General features: G+C 38.2%; 1 protein-coding gene across 2 annotated transcripts in view; it reads right to left on the minus strand.

The window, feature by feature from the left end:
- The window catches only part of LOC114664113 (solute carrier family 45 member 4), a 103,151-nt gene extending 96,612 nt beyond the window's left edge, over positions 1-6,539 (minus strand). For both annotated transcript variants that reach the window (XM_028818087.2, XM_028818088.2), the window contains exon 1: positions 6,205-6,539. The gene's annotated coding sequence lies outside the window, so the exon portion shown is untranslated. The remainder of the gene's footprint in view (positions 1-6,204) is intronic.
- Positions 6,540-8,232: the final 1,693 nt, after the last annotated feature.

The raw sequence follows: 8,232 nt of genomic DNA on the forward strand, positions 1-8,232 counted from the left end.
CTACCACTTCAACTGGAATGGCCAATGATGAGTCCAACTCTAATCATCAGTATAGGCTGTCCATAGCTGAAGAGCAAGTGGGGAGACAACTGAGGAAGTTACACACAAGAAAAATCACAGGATCAGATCACGTTCTTAAGGTCTATGCTGACCAACTTTATAGTATCCTCTATAACCTGTTCAGTTTGTACTTAACACTCCAGGAAAGTGTGCTGCTTTGGAAAAAAAATCTGCACTGTTCAGGTGCCCCTTCACCTAATGACTAGACACCAATGGCACTTACGTCTCACATTAAGAAGACCTTTGAGAGGCTGGTCCTGGAATATCCGAGTCCTGGTATGGTAAACACCCTTGACCCACTGCAGTTTGACAATCGGACAAAGACTGGAGTGGAGGATACAATCATCTATCTGTTCCATAAGGTTTTTTCTCACCTAGACAAAGCTGGTAGCACTGTAAGGATTTTTTTTTGATTTCCTCAGTGCCTTCAGTACTTATTAGCTATCCCTGTTAAGCTCAGAGATATGCAGGTGGATGAGCCCATGGTGTCCTGGATAATGGATCATCTGTCAGGCTGACTGCAGTCTGTCAGACTCAAGGACTGTGTTTTTGATATGGATGTGAGAAACACAAGGAAAAGTCCCATCTCCTTTTCTCTTCACTCTGTACACCTCAGACTATAAATAAAACATCAGGTCATGGTACTTGCAGAGTTTCTTAGATGATATTGCACTTGTGGGGTGTATCAATAAGGGGCTGAGACAGAGTATGGGAGTAAAATAGAAACCATTTTTTCTTGGTGCAGAAAGAATTGTTTGCATCAGGAAAACCAAAGAACCGGTTATTGACTTTCGCCGCACCAAAGCGCCTCCATGTTCAGTCACTATTCTGTGGTTGATGTAAAGATGGTCCACTCCTAAAACTACTTAGGGGTCCACATCAATGTCAGGTTTGACTGATCTTGTAACACAGAGGAACTATATAAAAAGTGTTTACTCTTAGAAGACTACGTTCCTTTAATGTGGGTAGTGACATCCTTCTACGCTGTAGTGTACCGGGCTGGACTGGTAACATCACTTCAAGTGAGGCCCATCAAATCAACAAACTAATTAAAAGAGCACCCTCTAGACACCATGAAGGCAGTAGTGAAACTACCAACTAACACTAACAGTAAGCACATTCGGCCAACAAATTATTCAGCAGAAGTGTGTCAAAAAATGCTACTGGAGCTGCTTTAAACAAATGGCAATATGCCTGCATAATGCTTCAATGTGACTGCCAAGTCAGAAGTTTTCTTTCTTTGTTAGTTCAGACCATAGTGCGTGTGTGTATATTGTATATATTTATTTGTCTAATAAGTTTTCATAAAAAGCCAAACTTCCCCCTGGGGACAGATAAAGTTCTATCCAACTATATACAACAGATACATATAATGCAGGAGCAGCAGCCACCACAGATGTGTATTAAACAAGAACATCTTACAGATACTGTATATAACATTGTCCAGAAGCCAAGATGACCTACGAAATGGAAGTTGTCACATTTGATGAGTGACTTTTGAAAGGCCATATAAAGTTAAATTCTGGCTACGTCCCACTATAAAAACAAACTTAATACTGATCTCAGAAATTTTTTAAATGAATTGATACCCATCTCTGCACTTCGATGCTAATGTCTTTCCTCATTTTACTGTCAGACAACAGCTTTGATACGTAGTCTTAGATCACATCAACATTTAGACTTTGTCACTGTAACATCTGCCAAACATGACTCAGCAATCAAACTGTGCCAGTACTCACGAATCTCATCTTTTAGCCTTGATGACTTGCTGTGCAGCCTGTTTATTGAGAATATAAATGAGAAGATGACATGTCACGGAGACGTTCATATATATTTAACATTCCAGTCATATATATTTAGCAGTTAAACACTATGCAAAAAAGGTAAGATGATTTTAAAAACTACACAAAACAAAAATATTGCCTGCCAATTTGAGGTTTAAAACTAAAAATTTGAGATACTAAAATTATGAATTCCTTAAGACAATTTTGTCTAAAATACTGCATAGCTGAATACTCCTGGAGTAGCATACATAGTTTTTTTAGGTTTTATTCTTCAGTTTTACTGATTTTCTCCATTGTATTAATGTGTGCATTTGTTTTTAAATTATTATTTGCAAAAACAAAAAAAGCTTAATACAGTGGCATTATGCATATTACTTAAAAGGACATAACCGCAAATACACACAGTGTCTGAATTTTTAACACTCAGGAAAACATTGCTGACTAAGTTGTGGTGACATGTGACTTAGTGCACTGACCCTACTGTTGAAACATTAAGTTAATTTGGCTTACTGAAGCAGTTTACTGTTGGATAAAAGAGGAACAGTGTTAATTGGGAAGCAAACCATTGCACTCATGTGACTTTTAACAACTTAATTATCTTAAAAAAATACAAGCACTACTTAAAATTATATCCAAAGTTAAATGCAGATAGCTTTTATTCAGATAAAAAAAATACAAAAAACAATGACCAAAGAAAGTATAGGAAGCCAGCTGGATGAACAAAGGCAAATTCAAAATAATCCAAATGATATAAACAGAAAAATAGCTAAATTAAAAATACATGCATTTAAATATTTCTACATGCATGCAATAATCAGTAATGCAAATGCAAGAAGTAAAATACTTTAAATTGTAATTTGTCAAAGATAAATTATATTAAGAGTGGTTGTCACTTTTCTAGTGTTACAGAACTACTACACTTACTGGACAGAATGTTTTAATTCAGTAGAGAGTGTTCTAACTCTCAAAAATGTTTAATGGAGAAACAAGGACCTGCTTCCCCCAGATTTGTTACGTTACTCATTACTCTGAACAGTAGCACCAAGCTTTTTAAATAAAATATAAACACAAACTGAACACTGGGGCGAAAAAACAAAAAAGTAAACTTTGTTATAAAATGGCATAACCAGTTTCATTCCTTGGCGAAATAACCATCTAAACAGGGTTTACATGTTCAAGGTTTCCTCTCATTTCCCTCTTTATTCTTAAAAGCTGTTAAGTTGATTAGCAATTCTGAACTGGCCCAGTAAAAGTCTGATAATACTAATGTCCATCTAGGACATTTCTTGTCCTACAATGTACCTGTTGCTGACATGTCAGGCACTGGTTCCCAATCACCCTGTTCTAGAAAAGAAGGTTGCATCAACAGATTGACGAATAGCTAACTTTGCAAAGATTTGGGATATGTTAAACTGATATCTGTTTTTAAAATGCCTAACCGTTTTCCAAAATCCACTCTCAAGATTTTTTGCAAAATCTTTTGGTTTTAGGTTAAGTATGTTTAAAAAAACACTAGGGAGAAAATACTGTAAAAAGTTAGGTTCAGTACTGTGAATCAACGTAAAAATTGCTAGGAGAAAAAAAAAACAAAAAAGAAAAACCACATAACATGAGACTTTTACTATTAAAGAAACTGAGGTAGCTATTATGTTCTGCTAGCTTCCTTTTTTACCCCTTCTCTGGTGTTTTCATTGTTTTAAGTAAAGTGGATGAAATGCTGAACTGTACAATGTAATATGCTAGTATACACATCACCCCAAATTCACTATTTAACTCTGAGCAACTGATTTACCCAGCTACTGATCAGACTGTAGAAATTCACTAATGATTACGGATCAATTGCAAATAAAACCTGTATAGGCGAGTGTCTGTTATGATGGACTAGCATCCCAGCAAATGTAGTGCCTTTAGAAAGTATTTAGACCCATTCACTTTTCTACAAACTGTTGCAGCCTTATGCTAAAATCATTTAAATTATTTCCCCTTATCAAAAATTAGTCCGCATCACAGAATGACAAAGTGAAAGCAGGATTTTAGGAACTCTTGGAAAATTTAATAAAAATATAACTACTTAAATCTCAAATTGATTCAAGTATTCAGACACTTGAAATGTGGATCAAGTTCATCCCATTCTATTGATCATCATTGAGATGTTTCTACATCTTGTTTGTTGTCGTGATTACAGCCTGGAGTCTTCTTGGCTATAACACAATAAGCTTCACACACCTGGATTTGGGGATTGTCTGCCATTCTTCTCTGCAGATCTGCTCAAACTGTCCGGTTGGATGGAGATCGTCAGTGGATAGCTGTTTTCAGGCGGCTGAAGAGATGTTTGATTGGATCCAAATCTGGGCTCCAGCTGTGCCACTCAAGGACATTCAGGGTTGTCCTTATGTCATTCTTGTGTTGTTTTTGCTTTATGCTTAGGGTTATAGTTCTGTTGGAAGGTGAACCTTTGACCCAATCTGTGGTCTGGAATGCTCTATGCCAAAGGTGCTTCAAAGAAGTACTGAGTAAACAGTCTGAATACTTGCCAATGTCAATGTGTCAATGTAAGATTTCACTTTATACTTTTAATAAATTTGCAAAAATTTGTTTTTGCTTTGTCATTCTGGCATATTGAGTGTTACTTGATGGGGGAAAAATTTATTTAAATGATTTTATCATAAAGCTGCAACCTAAAAAAACGAGTGAAGAGTTCTGAATATTTTCTGAAGGCACTGTACATGAGAGTTGCAAGTTGCTCTGAAAAGACGGCTGCCCCTGCATCAGTTCTATGCCCATTTCTGTTATAGACTACGTCTATTCAAAATCTGATTTATACTGCAATACTTATATTTATTGAGCCTTGAGTCTGATGTTGATTGGAAATGCTTACAGAACATGGTGGTTTCTAAAATGTGAGGGAATATCTTGCAGAAGTTAAGAAGGTGAATAGAAGATATAAAACGAGCCTGCTATGTTATTAAATAAATACTCCATGCAAAAGTCACTTACCAAATATGTAATGTATTGTTTGAAACTGAAATGGAAGATAAACCCAATTCGATTCTATACAGAGCGCTTGCAAAAGCATTAAACGTCACTTTACAGATCAGTCATTGAAAAACATCGGAATATAATGAAGGCTGCAACCCAAGTGCAGCGCATTTGCAGATAATGCATTTCCATTATTCACCAGCTGTATAAAGTAATAATAAACAACATTCTCACAACACCTCTTCCGCCGCCATGATCATCCTATTAAAAAAATGAGATCTGTAAACCAAAATAATAATAATTTTACAGCAACCGTTAACAATACTCCATATACTGTGTGGTGTGATGGCTTTTACAAAAGACACCAAGGGTATCTTTCCACAACTGAAAACAACTGCTCCGATTCTTCGGTTAAGTAGGAAATCGACTTGAATCCCATAAATCATACTGAAACAGCGGCTACCGCACTGCTGAAAGGGCTTCACATTACATAACAGACTCACGCGGGGACACACAGAGGGCGAACAGAGCTCCTCCAAAAAGTATGCATCATTAGCTTAGTGCTTCGATTCCACTTTGCACGGTTTGCCTATGCCGTTTCTCGATGTGATGCAATGCTCTAAGCGTTTGCATTTTGAGGCGATGCCCACTTAATGCAGAAACTGCACTAACTCTTTTGAAGGCACGCGCTTTTGGCCTTGCGATTCAAGTCATTTGTAGGTCAAGGCGAAAAGAACGATTTTTAAAGATATACATGGCACGCAAGACAGAGTGCTGTATAAAAATGAATGTGCTTCCAGACATAATGGGTACTGACAGAACGGTCTTGGGGCTGTCCTTTCAATGTAGCCCTACAGCGGGAGATAAGAATTGTAACTTATCTGTATCCCTTTAGGGGAATCCCCTCCCCTTGTGCCCTTGTCGTCTGTCTGAAGTGTGACTAATAGCAGTTTCCAGTTACACATGCTTTTTATGGGTTTTTTTTTTTTTTTTTTTGCCCAACGCACCCTTTTTCAGTATTTTTAAGATGCAGCATCTCAATCACGTTCATTGTTTCTTACGCTGCAGATGCACCTGTCACCATAGTTGAGTCTCACAGTCATCGACGGACAGTCTCATGCAGAAAACATGTTGGGGCGCCCCCGTTTGAAACCAATTTGACTAGGCTTATGGTAGTAATATACCGATTAAAATACAGGTGACGCTCTACGGCTTTTTTTTTTTCTAAAAGACAGCCTTCCTTGTCACATACCCACACAATGCCATTCAGCCTTTTATTATACGGTCAGTAAACCACTTGCACAAAGCGATCTATTCCAATACAGGAGTATTACTGTTTCAAAGCTGAGAGATCGAATGAAACGGAATATTTATGCCTTACCTGGTTTCTAATCTTCACTGGAATGATGACAGCGCTTCTTTTTTTCTCTCCACTTCGGTGTTTAGGCTAGCGGGCGTTTTTGTTTTCCTTAGTGCCCTTCGAACTGATGCCTCCTTTTACATTAAAGGAGCAGCCCGTCCGCTGTCACTTCGCCGTTTTTAAAGCTCCTTTAAAAAGAAATTTCTGTCGGAAATAAAAACATACCGCTTCCGTCAAAGGGCTGGTGAATTATTCAAGCAGAGACGAGAGGCGGGGTTTGGTACTTTTTTTTTTTAAAGGGGCGGCCTTATTGCCGCGAGAGACGTGAGTAAGAGGTTGAGGCGTGAAGCGCGTTCCGACGTGGGCGAGCGCGCGCGGGCTAGTTGAAGGTGGCGTGGCGCAGGGCTCGCGCGTGTGGCGCGCTTTTCCGCGGTGGAGTAATGCCTGATAGGCCTTTGTAATACAGCATTCTAAACCAAAGTTTTTAAATTCAAATCAGGGAGAATATCATTGGCTCGAAAAGTGTACACGTGTTTAGCCTGCAGTAATGAATACAGCATTGGACAAAGTGTAGGTGACAACCTGCCGGTTGAAGAACATCGCACCGTTGCTTCATAAGTTAGAGGAACGATATTTTCATTTCCAGCGATCTCTTTTCAATTTTTTAATCTGCATAAAGGCTGGATGTAATGAGGCTATGGCTTAGTAAACAATGGATGATCTGAGCAGGTGAGTTGCAAAGCCATTAACCTGCAGATCTCAGGTTAAGTCCAGGGTACCACTGTGGCTGCCGGTTTTAGTTTCCACCAGTTATCTCTAAGTTATTTCATAGTTTAATAAGCTCTCCTTTTCATTTCGTCTCATATTTTAAATCTGCCTTGGTATTACGATTATGATAAGTTAAAAATATTTGTATTTTTTGCTATATCTTTTCATTTTTAATTGTCATTTTCCTTTTAGTTCACTTTTTATGTGGAGTGTGTTGTCAATTGTATCTTGACAGTCCTATTATGTAGACTGAGGTTACATCTCAATCTTCTTCTTTCTGATTTATCTTTTCCCACTTCTATGTGAGATCGAGGTGCATGATCATCCTTCTCCATACAGCTTGGTCCGTCACCTTCTCAGTCAAACCCTTTTCCTTCAGATCCTCCTTTACTTTATCCATCCACCTCCACTTTGGCCTTCATTGTTTTCTCATCCCCAGTACTTCCATTTCCATCACTCTTTTGTCCACATATTCATAGTCTGTCCTCATTTTATGTCCGTACCACTTCAACCTACTTTCCTATACTTTCTTAGATATCTCTCCCACTTTTTGTTGTACTTCTGATTGTCTTATTTCATAATCTGTCCTTTTTTGTAACTCTATACAACCATGTCAGCATTCTCATTCCCACCTCATCTAACTTCTTCTCCTGTGCTCCCTTTACTGCCCATGTCTCAGCTCCAAACATCACTGCTGTTCTTACAACTGCCTTAAAAACCTTACCTCACCTTAATTCTTCGATCACACAATACTCCTGATACCTTCTTCCAATTGTTCCATCCGTAGTTCACTCTGTGGGTTATCTCTGCATCTAATTTTCCATCTTGGGCTACCACTGATCCTAGATATTTAAATTTATTCACTCTTTTCAAATGATCTTCTTGCAGGCTAACTTCTGGATCTTGATCATCATTAAACCTCATACTGTATATTCTGTGTTTTTCCTATTTATCTTCAATCCAATGTCTTCCAAAGCCCAAACTTCCTCTCCACTTCCTCATTTTTGCTACAAAACACAATTTCATCAGCAAAAAGCATGCACCAGGGAGATTGGTCTTTTATCCCATGACTCAACACATCCGTAACCAGATCAAAAAGGTAAGGATTTCAAGAAGATCCCTGATGCAGACCTACTCTAACTGGGATCTTGCCTGTTACCCCAACATTGCTTTTAACCCAGGTCCTCAATCCCTCATACATATTCTGGATAATCCTCACATACATCACTGGTACTCTTTTCTCTTTTGTGCATTTCCAGACCTTTCGATGTGTCACTGTAT

Source organism: Erpetoichthys calabaricus, chromosome 13, assembly GCF_900747795.2.
Source record: "Erpetoichthys calabaricus chromosome 13, fErpCal1.3, whole genome shotgun sequence".
In the NCBI taxonomy this organism is placed as follows: Eukaryota; Metazoa; Chordata; class Cladistia; order Polypteriformes; family Polypteridae; genus Erpetoichthys; species Erpetoichthys calabaricus.